The sequence below is a fragment of the Malaclemys terrapin genome, chromosome 2 (assembly GCF_027887155.1).
Source record: "Malaclemys terrapin pileata isolate rMalTer1 chromosome 2, rMalTer1.hap1, whole genome shotgun sequence".
NCBI lineage: Eukaryota > Metazoa > Chordata > Testudines > Emydidae > Malaclemys > Malaclemys terrapin.
Window position 1 is genome coordinate 24,790,105 of NC_071506.1, and position 24,100 is coordinate 24,814,204.

The window sequence follows — 24,100 nt, forward strand, 5'->3', positions numbered from 1 at the left end:
GCCTGCTAGATTTAGAGAGCACCTGCCTCCCCCCTCCCGCCAGGACTCAGCCCTTTCAGAAGTCAATCTGTTGTTTAAGGGAATAATTTCCCAGCCACCAGTTTCAGGACCATCCTCCCCTTTGCATTGTGTGTGTGTGCACACATCACATCTGTATTTGGGTGCTGCTAGAGTTCTCAATAAGGAATAAGCAGTTTGCTAAGATTAGCCCAGAGGTTAATGGCTGGGTCCTTTGAGAGCATCAGCACTACTGTTTTCCTGAGCCTGGACTGTTTGCTGCATCAGTGCAGGAGTTAATATTAGGTGGTGTAGACAGCCCACCATGTTGCTAACCCCAAATGTTCAAAAATCACAAGTCAGGCTTACCAAAAATCATGATTCGCCTTAAAATCAGATTATGTAAAAAATAATAGATTCCGTGTTTTTTATTTGCCTTCTCCTTTTTGAGCATGAGTGTGCATGGGGGGGGGGGGGGGAGGGTCACATTTTAAGTTTTCTCCCCAGCCACCAGAGCTAGAAAATTACTTTTTGTTTAAGAATGAAGGCTGAAATCATCACCTATCCACTTGACTCCAGGAGCTGGGGCTTTCAGCAAAACAATTATTATGAGATTCATGACAAAATCATGAGAGTTGGCAACAGCAGTGCTCCTTGGATCAGTCCTGGGAAGGCCCCAGGAGATCCGTGAGAAGCCTAATGTTTATCTATTTGTCAAATGAAAGTTACTTTGTTGCTTATCTGGCCTCAGCATTTTCTGTTGGGAAGCTGGACTCCTGTCTGTTTTCTGTTCCAGCTGATACACTACTCCCATCACCATGGTATCTAAGCACTTTCCCATAGTGCCTTCAGCAACATGACTAGCATGTGACACATGCTGTTCTTTCCCTCCCTGCAGGCAAACTGCAGAGGACTTAAAAAAAAATTATGAGGTTAGTGAAGGGAAGAAGTGCCCCTGGGAGAAAGTGAGGGGCTTGATGCTAGTTCTTGGCTAAGAATGGGCCTTTGACCCTGCACAAGGCCTCAAAGTGCTACTCTAATAGGTGTAATAACTAGAGGGGGGAGACTTTTGAAAGTTTGGCCATTTTTTGGTGAAATTCTGTTTTTCATCCAGTTCTAAGTATTGCATGTGCTTCATCAATATAAACATTGAATGTGCATTATAGGGAGAGGGAGTGTTAGCTAGCTGGTGACTATACAGATTCCGAGTTTCAGTCAGAGTTCATTTAGCATATGCAAGCAGGTATATTTACATCAGTAGTTTATTTTAACGGAAATTCTACTCCAACTCCTTCACCCTCACATTACTTAATGAAGAGCCCCCGTGATGTCTTGAAAAGATCACAGTCCTCTCTATCCATATTGTGTGTGCATGACTGTGAGATGTGCAGAACCCTGACCATCAAACCGTGGGAATAATTTATAGACATAGCTCTTGTGCTCTGTAATGGGAAATTATTTTAGAATGTAGGGTGCCAAATTCAGGCCAAGTGTAATCAGAATTAACTATTACTAACTTATTTTATTCATCAAGAGCTGTTCTATGAATATCCACAGGTAACCGCCCCAGGTCCCAGGCAGACTCTGTTGTGCAGAAGGCCTGCATGCACAATTGTCTGAAGCACGTAATAAGTAACAGAGTCTAACCCAGACTGTTAAATAACATCATTTAAAAAGAAACAAAAATGGAAGACACACTGGTGAAAACTGGAGGTCTTTAAGCTTAAAGAACCAACAGGGGGGTATTTAGGTGGTTAAAAGATTGCTATAGCAACCAGCCAAAATGGTGCTCAGCATCAGCACAGAAGGATGATGCTATAATTGAAATCACCAGATGTGTGTTTTGATTGGGACCATGTTGCCACATCCTTCTGGAAGTTACTTGGTAACCGCTAGGTTGCTGAATGACCCAGCTTGCAAAGGGCGCAAACCACACCATCATGGATGTCAGCCTCTCCATCTCCCACTGCTATTAAAAGCCAATTCCACCCTCACCCCTCAATACGAACATTTCATGTTACTATTTAATGCCATCCAAAGACTTAAGCAAAGGAGTTTCCCCTATAAAAGTCTATAAAACTACAGGGAAGGAGAATAAGGGAAAGTAAAATAAAATGTTTATTTAAAAACTTGAGAAGTTAGTGGTTTTTATGGGTGCTCAATATACATTTTAACTATTTTTTAAAAAAGACAACAGGACACAGGCCATCACAGTTTAGTGTAGCAAGCTGTAAACAAGGTTTTAAAACACCTTAGCTGCTATTGGTCCCCGTGCCGCTCCCCAACATATACAAAAACCTGCCTTTCCCAGATACTTATGTTTTTTGGATAGGGTTTGTATTTCATTTTCAAGGTATTACAACAGTTCCAAAATAAAAATTCTTCCCCCTCCTGCAGGATATGAAACAATTTAAAATAAAGTTCCAGCATTGATAGACCATCTTACACTACGCTGTGCACCAGAACTCTCTCCACCAGCCATTCCAGCCCTTTTTCCTCTCTGGTTGATAGGCAACTGGTCCTGATTACCAGGTGGACTTTGGCTGTTTGGACCTCCCACCCTTTTAACTCCTACTTGCATGGCCCTGGATTTCTACAGACTGGAACAGGTAAATGAAGAATTTTGTAATTTACCACATCTTGGGTGATCCCAAGCCCCAGGTCTAGAGTCATCCTTATACCAAGACAATTTACTACAAGGTTAAATTGTATCCCAGGGGGTTAGTTTTCATTTTTTTTTTTAAATAGTATCCTCTATGTATGTAACCCTTCTGCCAGGCGAAGTTGATAGCAGCAAGGGCTGGGTTCAGTACATAGGGGTCCCCTCCTAACAGCGTGACACAAAACCAGCTCGAGCCCCCACCCAGTGACCTGGGAAAATCTTACACACACCCCTGGGCGCCTCGAAGAGGCAATACTTCCCTCTCGCAAGCACAAAGCCTCGGTGTAGCAGAAAATGTTTAATAACATGAGGTAAATGACATAGCATTAAAATTGGGAAACCACCACAACTAGAGTTCATAGACCAAACCATGAGCGAAGACCCACCCCAGCAAATTGGGCCATGTCCTTTCCCGTTGGTTCTTGAAACCAGCAACCCAAGAATCACCAAAGTCCCACAAGTCCAACAACCCCCAAAGTCTCTGTCCCTGGTCAGTGCAGCCCCAGAGTTCAAAGGGGGGGGGGCGCGCGCAGGGTGTTAAGGGGCACCTTACATGATCCGAGGCCGACCGGCCGCCTCTCTGTGGGGTTCCGCTGCAGCCTTCACCATGAGCCGCTCCACTCCACCAGCCGTCTCGTGAGCCGCTCCTGCTGTCCCACAAACTGTTCTGCTCTACCAGCTGCTCTGCTCGGCTCCGCTCACCGACCTGTGAGCCACTTGGCTTTGCTCCAACCATCCCTTGGGCCACTCCAATAGTCCCCGCAAGGCTCCGCTCTGCTAGCTGCTCCTCTAGCCGTCCCCGCAAACTGCTCCGCCAGCCGCTTAGCAATATAGCTTCAGGCTCCCCCACTAGTTAACACAGCCTCAGTGATCTCAGCTCTTAGTAACTTTAGCTCTTTTGTGATTTCAGCTAGTAGTAGGGGAGCCCCAGTGCTAGTGCACTATTGGCCCAAAGTGAATTCAGCTCAGCAGCCTGTAACTAGACTCCTAATGGAATCAAAGTTAGCTCTGACATTCAACAATGGAGAGAGGAGAAAGTGCAATTGGTGTTTTGGCCTCATAAAAGGGGCCTACACCACCAGGTACAATACACACACACACACACGGTTTTGTAACCCAGGCCCCTTGTCAAGCAAGTGCTACTTAGGTAATGGTGAGTCCTTCTGTCATACAACAGTTCCACTGGCCTTGATTCACAGAATCAGGGTAACAAAACTTTATTCTTCCTGCCCCAATAATAGAGAAACTGGGGATCCCACACCAGCCAAAGTAACCACTTTCAGTTGCTGTTGTTTCATGCCAGGCAGGTGGGTGTGCCTATGCAAACAAGATCAGCCCCTGGAATTCTTTTCCACACTCGCCATAATTCTCCACCAGATGTCAGGGTAGAGCTCATCCTGACTCTGCTTACATGCTTCCCGCAGCTGAGAATTTGTCGTCCTGACAAATCACACTCCCTATTATACCAACTCACTGGTTCCCTCCAAAGGGCCTCAGATAGCCCACTTTAGCGTCCACAAGCCTATGTGCTAAACGTATTGGTTCCTCACTAGTCACCCCAGGTGCATCATAAATCAACCGTTTTACTGGTCTTATTACCCTGTCTCATCTATTGAGAATCTCTGTTGCCGTGGTGGGGAGACAGCCTCTTGAACGATGGATGGAGAGGTTTCCTTTGAGGGCCCCTCGCCTACTGGCATAGGCCCCTGCATTTCTAGTTCTAACAGTGGAGGGTCCAAGGTGCCCAGGACATCCTCCACCTGTATGTCTCCACTGTCCAATAACCTGTGTGTGTCATTACATGGGGGTCCCACCAGTGGCTCAGGGGTGTCAGGAATGGGCCTAAATACTTCTGCCATCGGGTTTAGAGCGGAAGAGGAGGAGCTCTCTTTTGAGTCAGCTGATCGAGACTGAAATCTTGTCTCCATCCCAGGATACACCATGGTTGTCTTCCTCCTCAGACTCACTCTCGGATGTGCTGCTTAGGGGTAGGTTAGCTGCAGGGGGCTGGCTGTCCACGTTGTAGGGCAGCTTTGGTCCAGCACCTTCGTTCTGCCCAGTTGCCCTGTTGTGGCCCATCTCATAAGGGGTGCCTACCAATTCCCCCACAGAGAGCAAAAGGTTTCTATGCACTGTCTTTGTCTGCCCTGGACCCTCTTCAGGTTTGATCTTGTAGACCGGCAGGTCTCCTAGCTTTTCCATCACCAAGTAAGGTATTGCCTTCCATCTGTCAGCTATCTTGTGTTTGCCAGCAATACCCAAATTTCGCAGCAGGACTCTGTCCCCCTGCTGGAGCTCTTGCAGACGTACCCTAGCATCATATCAATGTTTGTTGTGGTCTGTGTTCTTCCGAGCCGCAGATGTAGCTAAGTGATAAGCATCCCGCAGCTTTTCTCTTAGTCAGGATACATATTGCTGATGAGTTTCATAGCTATCTCCATCCTCTGATACACCAAAGCAAAGGTCTATGGGTAATCTTGGTTCTCGCCCAAAAATTAAGAGATATGGGGTGACTCCTGTAGCATCATTCTTTGTGGCATTGTAGGCGTGCACCAGAAATGTGACATGTTGGCTCCAAGTTGCCTTCTGCTCTGGCTGCAAAGTCCCCAACATATCTAATAGGGTTCGGTTTGTAGAGATGCATAGCTCCCGAATCGCCAGTCCACAGGCGCGGCAAACTGCTCCCATGGCTACGAGGCAGGAGTGACCTTCAATCCAGCGTTTGTGTTTGGGAAACTTATTTGGCTGATTTGATTGTACCCTCGCAGCTGGTGTTCACGCGCTCAAGAGATGGGTTCGTTATCTTATGTGCATGTATACTGCCTGGCTCTTCTATGCGCAAGAATGTAACCACTAAGAAGAGTTGTAAACAAAGTAAGGAGAGAAATAAAAACCCCAGGAAAAGTTTTCCTGGGAGGCTTTTTGCAAGAGGCTTGTAAAGCTCTCTAGCTACCACAGACCTGGCGTTCTGTTTCCTTTCCTGCGTCGTCACCACAGCTGGTGACCCCGACGTGATACCCCTCTACTCACCGGCTGGATACGCCGAGCGCGCCCGCGGCTGTTTGCCGCCCCTTATTCGTGAGTATGGGGGGGAAACTTTCCAGTGCCCAGAAGGAGCACGCAAGAGAGTTACAAGAGATTATACGACAGCGATCATGTGTCGCTGTCCCGGTCGCTCATATTGAGGACCTCCTAAGGGAAATAGATCGCCAGTGCCCCTGGTATCCAGACTGCGGGTCATTGCAGCTTTTTGATTGGATACAGATTGGGATCACCTTGTATAGTAAACCCCGTGCCCCAGTTCAGTGCCTGCTGCTCTGGCAGCGTTGTAAGGAGGCACTGGAGGGGATCGGCCCCAACAGCCCCAAGCCGGTCCCCCTTTTGCCCCCAGGTGATGGGCCACCCCCCTCCTGCCCACAGCTGACCCTCCCTGCGCCGCCGCCCGTGGCGGCGCCCCCCTGCCTACCGGTCGGGCAGGGGGGCGCTGTCGCCGCGGCGGTGCGGCAAGCGCGTGAGGCCGGTCTCTTGACCGATGAGGAATCCAAGTGTGGGTTCGAGGCGTTTCCCGTCTCTTGGCGGGATAATGGAAATGGGGGGCAGATAGTGGACTGGGAGGCTCTCCCCTACTCAGTTCTGCGCGAGCTCCGCAAGGCAGTTCGTGAGACCGGGGTGCGGTCCACTTTCACCCTGGGGATCTTGGAAGGTGTGTCAAACGGTTACTTCTTGCTCCCCCAAGATTGGAAAGACATGTGTCGCATGGTGCTGTCTCCCGCGCAATACGTTGTGTGGGATAGCGAGTACCAGCGAGAGGCGCTTGCAGCAGCAGCGCAAGGTGGGGGGGCTTATCTTGCTGAGCAGTTATATGGCACAGGGCAGTTTTCGAGCATCCCCGAGCAGGCGGCGGGCACGCCCCGGGTAGCTTTTCCCATCATTGGCCAGTGTGTCCGTCGCGCGTTCCGCAGGGTCCCCGCTGCAGGCGAGTCCTCTAAGTCCTTTGCGGTTACTCGGCAGGGTGCCACCGAACCATTCCACCAGTTTATTGACCGCCTCCAAGAGGCAGTCCAGAGGCAGATTGATAACCCGCAAGCCCAGACTGAACTAATGATAAAATTGGCTTACGAAAATGCCAATGCAGACTGCCGCCGTGCCATGCAGGCAGTGGTCGGGCGCCCCGGGTATACCCTGGCAGAATTGCTGCAGGCGTGTGCTGACGTAGGCACTCAGACCCATCAGATGGCCCTGCTGGCAGCTGCCCTGCACAAGGGGCAGAAGCCTCAGGGGAACTGCTTTAACTGCCAGAAGCCCGGACATTTTTGGCGGGAGTGTCGGGCCCCTGCGGGGGGCATGTGTAAAAACAAACCCAAGCCCCGGACAGACCAGAGGCCCCGCACGCTGTGTCCGAAATGCAAAAAGGGCTACCATTGGGCTGCGCAGTGTCGCTTGGCCGGGGGTGACAGCCGGGTCTTGGCTGCTAACCGAGACAACCCCCCGGGAAACTAGTAGGCGGGCCTGCGACCAGCCCGAGACCCAAGGCCGCGCCCCTCTCCGTGCACGACGCCCCCGCCGCCACAAGGGGCAGTGCGGGGATTGACCTTGTTAATCAGGAAAATATGGATATCACTCTCCCCGGGGAGGTCCTCCTCATGCCGTCCCAGATTCAGGGCCCGCTGCCGGAGGGCATGGTGGGCCTTGTCCTACCCCGCTCGTCCGCCAGCAAGCAGGGCCTGTTTGTGGTGCCTGGGGTGGTGGATTCGGACTATGGTGGAATTATCCATGTTCAACTGTGGAGTCATCTCCCGAAACGGCTGTTTCAGGGAGATGCCTGGGCGCAACTCATACTTGTGCCCTACTCCCTTCCGGCAGGGGGAAGAAACGTTCCCCGAACCGGAGGCTTCGGGTCCACCGACCAGCGCACTATTCACCCACAAGTGGCAGCAGTTGTTAAAGACATTGGAGCACCCCAACCCAAACGCATTTACTGCCTCAACGATCAGCCGTTCGAGGGTGTTATCGACTCTGGGGCAGACATTACCGTCATTGCCGCTGCGCAGTGGCCCGCCCATTGGCCCACAGAGCAGGCTCCGGCAGTTTGGGGTGTGGGCGGGGCACAGGACTCACAACGAAGTGCCCGATGGTTGGAGGTTAGGGCGCCCCAAGGCATCCGCCGCGCCCGTATCCGGCCTATCATTCTCCCCGTCCACCTCAACCTGTGGGGCCGTGATTTATTGACACAGTTCACTGCCACCATCCATATCAATGATTAGGCATACGGCCCTCCCCCTCCGTTGGCTCACTGACGAACCCGTATGGGTTGCGCAGTGGCCGCTTCCTTTAGAAAAGCTGGAGGCCCTCCAGCACTTGGTTAATGACCAGCTGAAGGCAGGACGTTTGGAGGAGTCCACTAGCCCCTTTAATACCCCCGTGTTTGTGATTAAAAAGAAATCTGGCAAGTGGCGCCTCCTGCAGGACCTTCGCGCCATTAACAAAATTATACAGCCTATGGGTCCCCTGCAGTGTGGTACCCCTAATCCCAACCTTATTCCCTGTGATTACCGGTTATTTGTAATAGATTTAAAGGATTGTTTTTTTACCATCCCCTTGCACCCTGAGGACCGGGTGCACTTTGCCTTCACTGTTCCGGTTTTGAATCACTCCCAGCCCACTCCACGCTATCAGTGGAATGTGCTCCCTCAAGGCATGTTGAATAGCCCCACCTTGTGTCAGCATTTTGTTGCGCAGGCCCTACGGCCCTTCCGCGCAGCACACCCAGATGCCTTAATTTACCACTACATGGATGACATCCTGGTGGCTCACCCCGTCCTCCCTGATGACTGGCTGGACGAACTGCGCCACCAGCTTGCGGCGTGTGGCCTGGTTGTGGCACCGGACAAGATCCAGCGTCAGCCACCCTTTTTGTATCTTGGTCACCGCATGCTCCAGTCATATGCCCGTCCAGTTTGTCCCGAGTTGGTATTGCCCAACTCTCTTACGTTTGTACAGCTTCAACAGTTATTGGGGTCCCTTAATTGGATTCGTCCTTTTTGCCCTCTGACTACCTCCATGCTGTCCCCTCTTTTTTCTGGCCTTCGGCAGGGCCGTCTCCCCGGAGATATCATTCCCGTTTCCCAGGAACAGCGCCAAGCGGTCACCCTCATTAACCAGACCCTGGCCCAGGTGTGGGTCGACCGCCGAGAAAGGGAACAGCCCCTTTTTGCCATTTTGCTTCCCACACTCTCACAACCGACAGCTGTCCTTGCCCAGGAGGGGGCGGCAGCGCGTCTTCGTTTAATTGAATGGATTTATTTGACCCACTCCCCTCCGCATACTATTCAGACACTCCCTCAACAGGCCGCAGAGCTGATTTTTAAAGTGCGAGAACGGTCCCGTACCCTCTTGGGTTGGGACCCCGTTGCCATTATTGTCCCCATCCCGGCTAAAGACTGGGAACGCACTGTCTCTTGCAGTGCCACCCTCCAATTGTCTCTTGCTGACTATGTTGGGGAAGTTAAATATCACATTCCCCCTGACCCCCGTCTTTCATTCCTACAACAACGTTGCCTTCACCTCCGGCCGTCCTTGTCAACCGTCCCCATTAAGGATGCACTTACCCTTTTTACGGACGGCGGCCCAACACGAGGTGCGGTCAGCTGGCAGGTGCAAGGCACTTGGCAAGTCCGCTTTACCCTGCCTCAGCGCTCCCCACAGCGCGCAGAGTTGGCTGCTGTCATCCTGGCCTGCCGATGCTTCCAGGATGACCCTTTTAATTTGATTACTGACAGTCTTTATGTTACTAATGTTCTTAAGTCTCTTCCAGGTTCCTATGTGTCGCCCTCCTGTGATGACAATTTGTTGGCCCTTTTTCTTACCCTGCAACAGCTCCTTTCCTCCCGCTCTAGCCCACTGTTTGTGGCACACATTCGCAGTCACACCACACTACCGGGCCTATTAACAGAAGGCAACACGGTGGCCGACCAGGCGGTCAAATCGGTGGCCTCAATTTTTTCCTCCCCAATCGAAAGCCACGCCTTTTTTCATCAATCCGCCAAGGCCCTTGCCAAGCAGTTCACTCTCCCATTGTATCAGGCGCAGGCCATTGTTCGCCAGTGTGACCTTTGCGCTTCTCTCTCCAATAGCCCGGAGGTAGGGGTTAACCCTCGTGGAACCTCGGCCAACCAGCTCTGGCAAATGGATGTTACACATTTCCCTCCCTTTGCCCCCTGGCAGTATCTTCACGTGTGTGTAGATACCTTTTCCCATTATGTGTGGGTCACCCCCCAGAAGGGTGAGGCCTCTCGTCATGTTATTAATCACATGATTCGCGCTATGGCAATCATGGGTCACCCATCCCATCTTAAGACCGACAACGGCCCCGCCTACTGTAGCTCGGCCTTTGCCTCCTTCTGTACCACGTGGGACATTGTCCACACGTTTGGTATCCCGTATAACCCCACAGGCCAGGCCATTGTGGAACGAGCCAATCGTGCGCTCAAACAAGCCCTGGTCCGCCAAAAACAGAAAGGGGGGATTCCCGTAGGCCTTCCTCCCCGCCAGGAATGGCTGGCTGCAGTGCTTTTTACCCTGAATCATTTGAATTTGACTGACAACTACTCTGCAGCAGAATGTCATTTTCGCAGCTACCAGGCCTTGCCCCGCCCCTTTGTTAAATATCGCAAGGCCCCAGACCCTCAGTGGCATGGCCCAGTGCCCCTTATAACGTGGGGACGAGGGCACGCTGCCGTTTCTCTTCCTACAGGTCCGTTGTGGGTCCCGGCGCGTAACGTCCGCCCGTGGCACGGCGATGGCCTGGCACCAGGGACTATCGAACCCCATTCCACAGTTCAACCTACATCTGCAGGATCCCGAGTGTCCCCGCAGCGCATAACCTGGGGACAGGTTAAAGCCCTTTCATTGCAGGCCGAGCAGCTGCGAGTGCAGCAGCAGCTAGAACCTACCGCAGAAAATTACCTTGTGACATTGTTAGCTTGCCTTAATGCTAATTCACTCCTTATTTTGTGTGTATTGGGGAGTTTCCTGTTGGCCCCTAGCTGCCAAGGCGAACCCCAGATGGAGCAGCGGCTGCAGTTTAACACCTGGGTCCACCTGGCAGAAGTATTAAATCAATCTGATTTCTGCCTGGCCGTTGCCCCGGAAATGCAAGGTCTGTTAAGTACCTGCCTTGTTCCTGTCTGTAAACCACCCAGCAACATCTGGGGTGTGAGACAGTGAAAGAAATGTGCTGTTTTAAGCTTGCTGATAATAGTTTTGTATGCAATAGCAAATTGATATGCTGAAATGCTATGCTTAAGTCATCCGCCAAGACGTTTTTCTTCCTTGGTAGGATTATATTTAGTTATAGCCACCCTTAGAGTGGATGAAGACCCTTTTATAGTATGGGGTCCTAGTTTTGATGTTTGACGTTTTACTTTGCTGCTTTGTTTAATGTATACCCAATCTAGTGGCATTGTGTATGCTACCCTGCGAGAGTGTTTTGTTTAAACACCGCATTTATAAAATAAAACAGGGGGAGATGTAGAGATGCATAGCTCCCGAATCGCCAGTCCACAGGCGCGGCAAACTGCTCCCATGGCTACGAGGCAGGAGTGACCTTCAATCCAGCGTTTGTGTTTGGGAAACTTATTTGGCTGATTTGATTGTACCCTCGCAGCTGGTGTTCACGCGCTCAAGAGATGGGTTCGTTATCTTATGTGCATGTATACTGCCTGGCTCTTCTATGCGCAAGAATGTAACCACTAAGAAGAGTTGTAAACAAAGTAAGGAGAGAAATAAAAACCCCAGGAAAAGTTTTCCTGGGAGGCTTTTTGCAAGAGGCTTGTAAAGCTCTCTAGCTACCACAGACCTGGCGTTCTGTTTCCTTTCCTGCGTCGTCACCACATCGGTTGAATCTCTCTGGCTGAGGATCACCTTGCGGATGATAAGGCATTGTCCTAGACTTTTTAATTCCCGCTATCCTCAGCACCTCCTTCAGAAGGTGACTCTCAAAGTCCCGCCCCTGATCAGAGTGTATCCGGGCTGGAAATCCATAAACTGAGAAATATTTTTCCCCACAGTACTTGAGCGACAGTGGTGGCCCTCTGATCATGCGTGGGATATGCCTGTCAGTCACTACTAGAATGTTCCCAAATATTCCTCTTGTCTACTTCTAAAGACAAGAAATCAATGCATACCAGTTCCAAAAGGTTTGGTGCTGGTGATGTTCTTGAGATATGCAGCCCTCGTGGGCAGAGTTTTCCTTTGAACACATCGAGCGCAAGTCTCACATTTCCTACGAACATCTTCAGTCATCCGGGGCCAGTAGAATCTACTATGAAGAAGTTCCAGGGTCCTCTCCATCCCTAAATGTCCAAAGTCATCATGCAGGGCCCTCATGGCCAGGGCTCTGTACTCTTTTGGCAGCACTAGTTGTGCTCGTTGCTTTTGTAAAGGGTCGGTGGTCATTCGATGCAACACTCCCTGGATCAGTTTTAGTTTGGTCCATTCTCTCAACAGTAGTTTACCCTCTGGGTTAGGTGGGACAACCGCAGCTGGGCTTTGCCCCTCCCTTTTGGCAAGTAGTGTATCACGAATGTCAATATCTTGCAGCTGGGCTTCTTGCCAGTCAGCCGCATTGAGCACGGGCAAGGGAGATTGGACCAATGCAATATAGTTCACGGAAGCAGAAGGCACGCATTCAGGGGGCATGCCCAAAGCTTCAGCAACACATCCATGAAGACTCTCATGGGCCTCTGGCTCTCGGCGACTCACACTGCAAATAGCCCTCACTCCATCCATGGGTATCATAATAACTTCAGACGCCTGCGGACGCCTGGACAATGCATCTGCATCTACATTGCTTCTCCCTGATCGGTATTGAATGCTGAACTCATAGCTAGCCAAGGCGGCCACCCATCTCTTCCCTGTAGCATCCAACTTAGCACTTGTTAACACATAAGTCAACGGGCTGTTGTCTGTCCACACCTGGAACTGAGCACCCTACAAGTAGTCTCGAAATTTCTCAGTGATGGCCCATTTCAAGGCCAAGAACTCCAGCTTGTGGATGGGATAGAGAGTTTCACTGTCAGACAGTCCTTGGCTGGCAAAGGCTACGGGTTTATGTTTGCCTTCCACTTCCTGGTACAGAACTGCTCCCAGACCCTCCAAACTGGCATCAGTATGTAGGATAAATGGTTTGCTTGGATCAGAAAAGACTAGGACGGGGGCATGAGTTAGGTGAGTAATGATTTCCTGAAAAGCCCTCTCACATCTCATCCCACCGTGGCCCAAACGGTTCGAAGGGGCCATAGTGTCTCTGCACAGGAGGCTTTGGAGGCCTCCTCTTATTCTTGGTCTTAGATTTGATCTTGTTGGACTGGTATCCCCTAGTAAGGTCATTCAGGGGTTTTACAATCGTAGCGTAGTTCTTCACAAATCTGCGGTAGTAGCCACTAAATCCAAGAAAGGTCTTGAGTTCTCTGTAGTTACTTGGACGTGGCCAGGTAGTGAGTGCTTCTATTTTGTTGGGATCAGTACTCACACCCTCCTGGGACACGATGTGACCCACATACTTCACTGAGGTTCGGCAGAACTGGCATTTGTCAATTGAAAGCTTCAAACCATATGCCTCCAACCTATCAGGCACTTTAAGAAGTCTTTCTTCATGCTCCTCCAAGGTTCTTCCAAACACAATCAGGTCATCCAAGTAAACTAACATTTGCAGTAAGTTCATGTCTCCCATGACTTTCTCCATAAGATGTTGAAATGTGGCAGGTGCCCCAGAAATCCCTTGGGGCATGCGTTCGAACTGGTAGAACCCTAACGGGCAGATGAAGGCTGTCTTCTCCTTTTCTCCCAGAGGGATCTGGTAATATCCACTCCGAAGATCCAACACAGAGAACCACTGGCTACCCAGCAAACAGTCCAAGGCATCTTGTACTTGAGGCATGGTGTATTGGTCAACTGTTGTGCACCTGTTTAGGGTGCGGTAGTCAATACACATCTGGATTTTCCCACTCTTCTTATGAGCCACCACAATGGGAGAGGCGTAGGGGCTTCGGGACTCTGTAATGATACCATTCGCTATCAGTGCTTGAAGATGATGGCGTACGTCTTCCATCTCAGAGAGAGCAATCCTCCTAGATCGCTCCCTGAAGGGTCGGGGATCTTGTAGCCTGATGTGGTGTTCCACTCCTTTGGCATATCCCATGTCCCACTCATGCAGTGAGAATACCTTGGATCTCTCACAAAGCTTCTTCCGCAGGTTATCCTTCCACTCCTCAGACAATGTTGATTCCCCAAAGTCAAACTTTGCAGGATCCATCACTGGAACTTCAGCTTCACACTGGAGTCTCACAATGGTTTCAGGCTCAAAGATATCTGCAATCTTCTGCTCTGGTTTTACAAACACGTCACGGCATGTTTCATTAGCAATCAGTATAGTCACCTCTTCCTGGGCTTCAGCAGGTAGGGTTATGACTCCACTGAGAACCAGCCCTCCCTCGGTTGGCTGCTCTACCACTGCTAATGTTCCCTTACTGCTTTTTAGACAGGTACTCATGACAATCACTTCCTTTTCTGTCACTGCAGGAACCACTAAGGGGACCGGGCCTGCATACCTCAATGCTCCCACAGGCAAATCAGGCATCACTTTTCTTGTGTCCTCAATTTTTCCTGTAGGCTGCGGCACAGTGTGTGTGTGTGTGTGTGTGTGTGTGTATCACCAAGGTGTTCAGATATTGGTCCCTGGCTCGCTGTCTGCAGTAATCTGCAAGTACCTTAAAGAGGCTGGAGTTGGTCCCTATTAGCACAGACACATCAGAGGCTCCTTTAGGGTCAGGGCATATTAAAGCAGCAGTGTCCACCTCCTGTCTTACCCCAGCAATCTCTTCTGGGAATTCCAGGTGTACTATGACATACCCCTGATAGGGGTATTCGTCCATGCTGAGGCCACACAGGCCAAGCCCTGTCAGGGGCCATATAGGTAGATGCCTAAGCAGCTGCTGGTAGAAAGACTGGAATACGATAGTCACTTGGGATCCTGTGTCAAGCACTGCTCTACATTCTGTCCCTTCAACCTTTACAGTTACCTCCGCTCGGGGTCCTATCAATCCTGGTGGGATTCGGGCTGCATGGTTCTTTCCAGGGGAGCCTCCACACCCTGCAGGCCTAGGCAGCTCCCTTCCCAGGCCCTGGGGCGTTTCCCAACTTTCCCCAGGTGGTCCTCAGCTTTTGATATACTAGCGTGGGATTCTCTGCATTCTGACACCTTGCAGCAATGTGCCCACCCTGGCCACACCGGTAGCAGAAGGATTGTCCTTTCCCTTGTTGCCTTGGTGGGGCAGAGGTTCTAAATGTAGTCTTCTGGACCGTGGTAGCAGAGGGTTCCTTGTACCTTGAAGTATTTGCTGAATTGATGGTATTCTCTAATTCAGCCACTTTCTGGGTCAGGACCTGCACTCGTTGGGTAAGTTCCTCTTGAGGATTCACCATCAGTGCCTTGGACGTTTGTATGGATGTTGTGCCAGTCGCCTGGTGTGGCTGCACCTCCCAAACCTCGCCAGCTGCCTGCCTCTCTTCTTCCTCTCGGACCTCTTTTATCAGCCGAGAGTAACTCGGTGGATTGTCTTGCCGTTCTCTTAATCGGAGGTGGAGAAGGATTGGGTTCGGATATTGAATTCCTCTCACAATCTGAGCCAATCTAGTCCGGTCCATTTGCCCAACTGCCACTGCTCCCCTCATGATGGCTCTCTGCAATAATTTCTCCAACCTCTGGATATAGGCAGAAACCTTCTCTCCCTTTTGTTGCCTGGCATTGAGGAACTTGCAATAGACATCATCTGAGTCCTCAGTTCTCCTAAAGGCATGATCAAGAGCCTCTAGGCAGCCCTTCACCTTGACCCCAGGATTACTGAGCTTCAGGGTGGGATAATACACATGATTGGAATGTTGGTGTGGATGGGTACAGCTTGCTCAGGAAGGATAGACAGGGGAAAAAGGGAGGAGGTGTTGCCTTATATATTAAAAATGTACACACTTGGACTGAGGTAGAGATGGACATAGGAGATGGAAGTGTTGAGAGTCTCTGGGTTAGGCTTAAAGGGGCAAAAAACAAGGGAGATGTCATGCTAGGAGTCTACTACAGGCCACCTAACCAGGTGGAAGAGGTGGATGAGGCTTTTTTCAAGCAACTAACAAAATCATCCAAAGCCCAAGATTTGGTGGTGATGGGGGACTTCAACTATCCGGATATATGTTGGGAAAATAACACAGCGGGGCACAGACTATCCAACAAATTCTTGGACTGCATTGGAGACAACTTTTTATTTCAGAAGGTTGAAAAAGCTACTGGGGGGAAGCTGTTCTAGACTTGATTTTAACAAATAGGGAGGAACTCGTTGAGAATGTGAAAGTAGAAGGCAGCCTGGGTGAAAGTGATCATGAAATCATAGAGTTTGCAATTCTAAGGAAGGGTAGAAGGGAGAACAGCAAAATAGAGACAATGGATTTCAGGAAGGCAGATTTTGGGAAGCTCAGAGAGCTGATAGGTAAGGTCCCATGGGAATCAAGACTGAGGGGAAAAACAACTGAGGAGAGTTGGCAGTTTTTCAAAGGGCCCAAAAGCAAGCTATTCCGCTGGTTAGGAAAGATAGAAAATGTGGCAAAAGACCACCTTGGCTTAACCACGAGATCTTGCACGATCTAAAAAATAAAAAGGAGTCATAAAAAATGGAAACTAGGACAGATTACAAAGGATGAATATAGGCAAACAACACAGGAATGCAGGGGCAAGATTAGAAAGGCAAAGGCACAAAATGAGCTCAAACTAGCTACGGGAATAAAAGGAAACAAGAAGACTTTTTATCAATACATTAGAAGCAAGAGGAAGACCAAAGACAGGGTAGGCCCACTGCTTAGTGAAGAGGGAGAAACAGTAACAGGAAACTTGGAAATGGCAGAGATGCTTAATGACTTCTTTGTTTCAGTCTTCACCGAGAAGTCTGAAGAAATGCCTAACATAGTGAATACTAATGGGAAGGGGGTAGGTTTAGCGGATAAAATAAAAAAAGAACAAGTTAAAAATCACTTAGAAAAGTTAGATGCCTGCAAGTCACCCGGGCCTGATGAAATGCATCCTAGAATACTCAAGGAGCTAATAGAGGAGGTATCTGAGCCTCTAGCTATTATCTTTGGAAAGTCATGGGAGACGGGAGAGATTCTAGAAGACTGGAAAAGGGCAAATATAGTGCCCATCTATAAAAAGGGAAATAAAAACAACCCAGGGAACTACAGACCAGTTAGTTTAACTTCTGTGCCAGGGAAGATAATGGAGCAAGTAATTAAGGAAATCATCTGCAAACACTTGGAAGGTGGTAAGGTGATAGGGAACAGCCAGCATGGATTTGTGAAGAACAAATCATGTCAAACCAATCTGATAGCTTTCTTTGATAGGATAACGAGCCTTGTGGATAAGGGTGAAGTGGTGGATGTGGTATACCTAGACTTCAGTAAGGCATTTGATACGGTCTCGCATGATATTCTTATCGATAAACTAGGCAAATACAATTTAGATGGGGCTACTATAAGGTGGGTGCATAACTGGCTGGATAACCGTACTCAGAGAGTTGTTATTAATGGTTCCCAATCCTGCTGGAAAGGCGTAACGAGTGGGGTACTGCAGGGGTCTGTTTTGGGACCGGCTCTGTTCAATATCTTCATCAACGACTTAGATATTGGCATAGAAAGTACGCTTATTAAGTTTGCGGATGATACCAAACTGGGAGGGATTGCAACTACTTTGGAGGACAGGGTCATAATTCAAAATGATCTGGACAAATTGGAGAAATGGTCTGAGTTAAACAGGATGAAGTTTAACAAAGACAAATGCAAAGTGCTCCACTTAGGAAGGAAAAATCAATTTCACACATACAGAATGGGAAAAGACTGTCTAGGAAGGAGTACGGCAGAAAGGGATCTAGGGGTTATAGTGGACCACAAGCTAAATATGAGTCAACAGTGTGATGCTGTTGCAAAAAAAGCAAACATGATTCTGGGACGTATTAACAGGTGTGTTGTGAGCAAGACACGAGAAGTCATTCTTCCGCTCTACTCTGCTCTGGTTAGGCCTCAGCTGGAGTATTGTGTCCAGTTCTGGGCGTCGCATTTTAAAAAAGATGTGGAGAAATTGGAAAGGGTCCAAAGAAGAGCAACAAGAATGATTAAAGGTCTTGAGAACATGACCTATGAAGGAAGGCTGAAAGAATTGGGTTTGTTTAGTTTGGAAAAGAGAAGACTGAGAGGGGACATGATAGCAGTTTTCAGGTATCTAAAAGGGTGTCATAAGGAGGAGGGAGAAAACTTGTTCACCTTAGCCTCTAAGGATAGAACCAGAAACAATGGGTTTAAACTGCAGCAAGGGAGGTCTAGGTTGGACATTAGGAAAAAGTTCCTAACAGTCAGGGAGGTTAAACACTGGAACAAATTGCCTAGGGAGGTTGTGGAATCTCCGTATCTGGAGATATTTAAGAGTAGGTTAGATAAATGTCTATCAGGGATGGTCTAGACAGTATTTGGTCCTGCCATGCGGGAAGGGGACTGGACTCGATGACCTCTCGAGGTCCCTTCCAGTCCTATAATCTATGAATCTATGAATCACATCTAGGGCTGGCCCCCTGAGGCACTCTACTAGTCGCCTTCTCTTTTCAACATCAGGCACCGCCCACTCCTGCAGCATTTCAGTGGTGTGTTCCAGCCAGGGTTCAAATGCTTCCTCCCCAGGTATTGGGGTGGGACCCCCAGAAAACAACCTCAGTTTACAATAGGGGCTTGACTCAGGGTGGGATGGCATAACCTTCTCTAATGCTTGCCCCAAAGCCTTCACCCACTCATCAGGTGAAGGAGCAGTCTCCCAGTGTGGGACTCCTGGGTCAAGGCCCAACAGACCTGGCATATCAGCCAAAAAGTCTTTCCCTCTTTCCCCAAAAAGGCTGACATTTTCTTTAAAAGCTCTACATCAGAGGCAGGGACTGGTGAGGGCTGGCTCCCAGTGGTTATTACCATCCACTCACCATCTTCCACTGCTATCGTGCCTGGAACCTGTAGAGGGTCCACAGTACAGCAAAAGCCCCCTCCTCCCTCACAAACATGCGCCCACGCATTTTGCACTTACTCAGGTACTCAGCGGATGCCCTTAAGATAGGTTCTATTGCACTCTCAAATGCCTCCGGCGCCCCCGTTACCAGAAGCCAGTTCCTAGGGTTAATATTCATCCCCTTGCACTAGTCCTCTAGCAAGTGTAGGGCCATTATACAAACTAATTTTTTACAAATATAACAGATCAAAACAATAAGAAGATTTTGGGTTTTCCCAAGTTAATGAATCACCCAAGATGTGCTTGCGAGGGCTACTGACCCAGATATCTTGGAGGAGCCCCCAAAAATGTAACCCTTCTGCCAGGCCAAATTGATAGCAGCAAGGGCCGGGTTCAGTACATAAGGGTCCCCTCCCAACAGCGTGACACAAAACCAGCTCGAGCCCCCACCCAGTGACCTGGGAAAAATCTTACACACACCCCTGAGCACCTTGAAGAGGCAATACTTCCCCTCTCGCAAGCACAAAGCCTCGGTGTAGCAGAAAATGTTTAATAACATGAGGTAAAGGACATAGCATTAAATTGGGAAACCACCACAACTAGAGTTCATAGACCAAACCATGAGCGAAGACCCACCCCTGCAAATTGGGCAGTGTCCTTTCCCGTTGGTTCTTGAAACCAGCAACCCAAGAATCACCAAAGTCCCAAAAGTCCAACATGACTCTGCTTACATGTAAATCACTACAACAGCTAATGAAAATTATGCTATCAATGAAAGAAAATGAATTAAAAGTGAAACCCAACATGAAAACTGTTAACACAATACTACTACTAAAGTCACCAGGAATCACTTTGAATTTCTTTACCATATGTAGATTGAAATGAGTTTCAATTCGTGAACTGAAACTTTAATTTGATGGGTGATTATTATTTTTAATGTGGTTTACATAAACTCTTGATAGCCTGAACTTTGTGTAATTACCTAATTCTTTTCCTGGTCTCTTGAGACTTAGAGCTGTACATTCCCAGCATCTGGGATTGTGACAGTCCTTTATCCAGGTTGAGGATGTAGCACCTTTTTAACATCAAGGTACCAATCCGGGCCAGATTTAGGGGCACTTCTTAGATGGGCATGCTGGGCCTGGATTGGCTGCTTCTCACAGCCCCTCCTCCTATATGTCACTTCCTCCAGCAGCCTCCCTAGACCTCTTAACCCCTTCCTTGCCAGTGTGGGGTGGATGCCCCATCACACAACCCATCAGACATGTTCAGCAGGCTGGTCTGCATCACTGTCTCAGCTCTCATCTGATCGGTGTTTTCCTTACATCTCAGGATTCAATATGCCCAGCAGGCCTCTGGCAGATATTTACTGCATTTAAAAAAAACAGTACATTATAGACTGCACTGATGAACTTTCTGCCACAGATGAGTTGGGAACTCAGTTACACAGAGTTTCCTTGCTGGTTGCATGACATAACGGGCAGATTTCCACAGAAACAATGGACAAGTCAGGCGGGGGTGCGGGGGGGAGGAGAGGAAATGTACAGAAGCCCTTCCCTGCCTCTGTACACAGAGACTAAGATGGCACTGCAATTAATCAGCACCTGGAGTAACTTCTCCAGAGAGCTATTTCAATTATGGAGGCAGATAATACCAGTGAAAACACACAGGAACAATGTACTGCAGATGAGTAAGGGAGCCTGCCTGGGACTAGCTTAGCATGTCAGCCCTTTTCTTGTTGTGAAATTTAGGAATCAGATTAAGTTCATTACAAGCAAAAAGCTATGACTAGAAAAGCAGCATGGTCTACTGGATAAAGCCATGGCTGAGCATTCAGGAGACCTGGGTGACATTCCCAGCTCTGACACAGACTTGCTGTATGACCTTGAGTGAGTCACTTCTGCCCTCTGTGCTACTGTTTACCTTTCCACTTTTTGTCTATTTATTTAGATTGTTTAAGCACCTTGAGGTGGCAACTGTCTGCTACTGTATATACATACCAAGGTCCAATTGTGTTAGGTGCTGTCTTTGTTGGCATTTATAGATGCTATTGAGATGCAAATCAATCGTAATAAAAGTCATACAATCACTTTTTGATACTCCTTTAAAAGTTTTTATTGGTATTTTTATTTTTTCCTAACAGCAGCCATTTCACATTAGCGAGTCACTTTGTTACACCTTTGGCTTCATTCAAGTGCTTTGGCTTCTATTCATGGATTTAAAAGTAATTAAGTGATATTAATGAGTTAATCCTCACACTATTAGAAGTGAAACACAATTGTCCAACTTTTCCATCTGGGGGAAACCAAGGAACAGAATCTTTGAGTTGCTAAAGACCACAGAAGAAGTTAATTTCAGAGGAAGGATTAGAACTCAAGGGCTCCTGGCGCTCAGTTGAGTGTTCAGACCACTAGATCATCTTAAATTTTGTAAATTGAGGCAGAAAGGAATCGATTCTGCACTGGGATCCACATAGGCAGTTCCTCAAAGGTACGTAAGTGCCTAACTCCTTTAATTTCAGTGAGAGTTAGGTGCCTCAATATCTTTGAGGATTTAGGTCCTAGTTACTAAAGACCACTCCATCAGAAGCATTGAACTTCCAGACAGAGGTTTGGAAAAAAGAAATTGCAATGCTTCCTTCCTCAAGTAATGAGTACAGGATGTTACTGAAGACTATGGCCAAAAACTGGATGCTAGCTTTATTCCAAAACTGTTCGTTGTGTCAAAATGCCCCAGTGCCCAAGTAGCATTGGGCTGTAGTATAATGGGCTGTGCAAGCAGTTGCTATTCTTTATTCTCTCTGCTTATTAATTTGGTAGACAGTTCTACTTCAAGCTATACTTACAAAACAGCATGACAGCAATCAACTATTTATGCTTCAGACATGCATAATTTACATGCTATGAAGCTTTTATAAGCCAGACTGATTTCTCATGCGTATATACATAGGTATCTGTATCTATATATTTGGTTGCATTAAAAGATGTGTTTTGATTGTGCCTAGTTTGCCAAGCGAATCAGATCACACCACATCTGTGTTCTGTTCTCATCGTTATTTACCACCCCGCCAACCTTTGTGTCATCTTCAAACTTTGTCGGTAATTATTTTATATTTTCTTCCAGGTCATTGCATATTGAAAAATAATGAATAGCATTGGGCCAAGAACCAATCCCTGCTGGAGTCTATTGGAAACACCGTCCCTCATTGGTAACTCATTAGATCTATCTGCACACACACATGCATGCGCGTGCGCACACACACACACACACACACACACACACACACACACACACACATACACACACATACACACACACACACAAATGAGGGGTGTATTGGAAGATGCACCTTTGACTTCAATGGGAGAAAAATTGGGCATTATAAGATTGACTACGCCAGAGTTTTTGCTCATCTAGGTAACAGGAAATTCTCTCACTCAAGCGGGGTTTTGCTACATAGCTGCAAAAGAAAATGATTTGAATCATACACTGTGTACAATACCAGAGGAGAAGTACTCATCTGTGAATTCTGAACCCTCTCCCAATTCCCTGTTATTATTGCTGGGAACACCCAGCCTCTGTCACTGGAAGAGCAAAGACACCACTCTAGATATTGAAAATTTACTAAGCAGCAGTGTCCAGCAAAGTAATTAATACAACCATTAATTTGGTTTCATATGTACTTTGTCTTAGTAAATCATTGGGCCAATAACCTTGACAAAGCCTGTGACCCTGCAACTCATATTCTTCATAGTTGTATAATTGATCTAATTATGACATATTGCATTTTGTACAAGATATGTCTTCTCGGGTGTCTATGGAAAATTTATGATTTGCTGAATGATTTTTAGTTGTATGCATGTATCATTTTTGTATATGAAGTTATGAATATTGACTATGTATCTATATTTCAAATGTGCTTACTCTGGAAAACACCCACAGCTAGCCTTTCAGGTACAACAATGAAGAAGCTAGAAAGTGCTGATGGCCCACCAGCAAAGACAAAGGGACATGGAAGAGCTTTAACCTTCTGGTGAACCTTTCAGCCAGCCCATGAGTAATGCCTGCTGTGACTCAGCAAGGGGCATGTGACTGCCCACATGACACTGACCTCCATTTTGGAACCTGTATTTTTCCACAAACTGGGCTGGAAACTACCTTTGATACAAAGGACTCCCACCAAATAGTAAAGCTATGTAAAGTGGGGTTTTACCTCATCTAGAGGCCTCACTCCCCACACAAGGACACTCCTGGAAACATCTGAAAAACAAAGCCTGAACTAGGGGAAGTGCTGGTCCCAGACTAAAAGGATTTTTAGCCTGTGTATGGAAACCTGGTGGACTGCTTGTAGCATCAGCCAAGGCGATAAATTGCAATTTATATCCAATCTTTCTAGTATTTTAGGCTCAGTTTGTGGTTTAGTTTATTTACTAGGTAATCTGCTTTGATCTGTTTGCTATCACTTATAAGAACTTAAAATTTATCTTTTTGTAGTAAAAAAATTGGGTTTTTTGCTTTATCTAAACCAGTGTGCCTTTGAGTGAAGTGTCTGGGGGAAAAAATCTCAGCTTGGTTAACACAGGCTTGTTGCATATCTTTCCCACATCGAGAGGAGAGCGAACTATTTATGAGTTTACATTGTACAAACCCCTGTGCAGTGCAAGATGGTATAATTTTGGGTTTGTACTCCAATGGGGGCATGCATGCCCAAGGAGCTGGGAAATTGACTGGTGTCTGCTGTTTGCACTTAGGTAGCTCAGTTTGGGTGAGTGGTGCCACATGTTGTCGTGTTGGGTGATAACAGGGCCTGGTGAGGCTGGCTGTGTCTCCAACCAAGCCGTGTGAAAATAGGGCCACCTCAGCTGTGTGTCTTAGAGGGGCACAGTGTTTCCCATAGCTCCTAGAGTACACCCCCAGGGTGACATCCCATCACAGAGCCAATGTATTTTCCTTATTGAATTCAGCTAAAGCAGTGTCTAAGGCAGGGGATCGCAAACTTATTTTACAGGGCCCCTGTCATGTGGTATGCCCCTCATTTGGAGCATGGTGGGGTTGTGATACCACCACGGTTGCAGTCTACCTGACAGTCTTTAGGCTGACAGTGGCACGCCCCAGACACAATATGGCTGCCCTTAGGGTCGGGAAAGTGCAGCCTAATCAATTACAGAGGCCCTTGCATTCAGGGTAGTGCAGCCTGGCGGCCAGAGTAAATTACAAAAGCTCCTGTGTTCAGGGCAGCACAGCCTAACAGCCAGAGTCACTTGCAGCAGCCCTTGTACTCAGGGCAGCACAGCCTAGTAGCCTGAGTCCATATAACAGCCCCCAGACAAGGGACAGTGCAACCTCATGGCCAGTACCCA

At 48.1% G+C, this 24,100-nt stretch overlaps 1 long non-coding RNA gene across 1 annotated transcript; it reads left to right on the plus strand.

Moving 5' to 3' along the window:
• Window positions 1–2,518: 2,518 nt before the first annotated feature.
• On the plus strand, window positions 2,519–23,265 carry LOC128833055 (uncharacterized). The gene is made up of 3 exons (XR_008444100.1): window positions 2,519–2,606; window positions 21,864–21,948; window positions 22,683–23,265. It is a non-coding gene; the product is annotated as an uncharacterized LOC128833055 (long non-coding RNA).
• The last annotated feature ends 835 nt before the right edge of the window (window positions 23,266–24,100 follow it).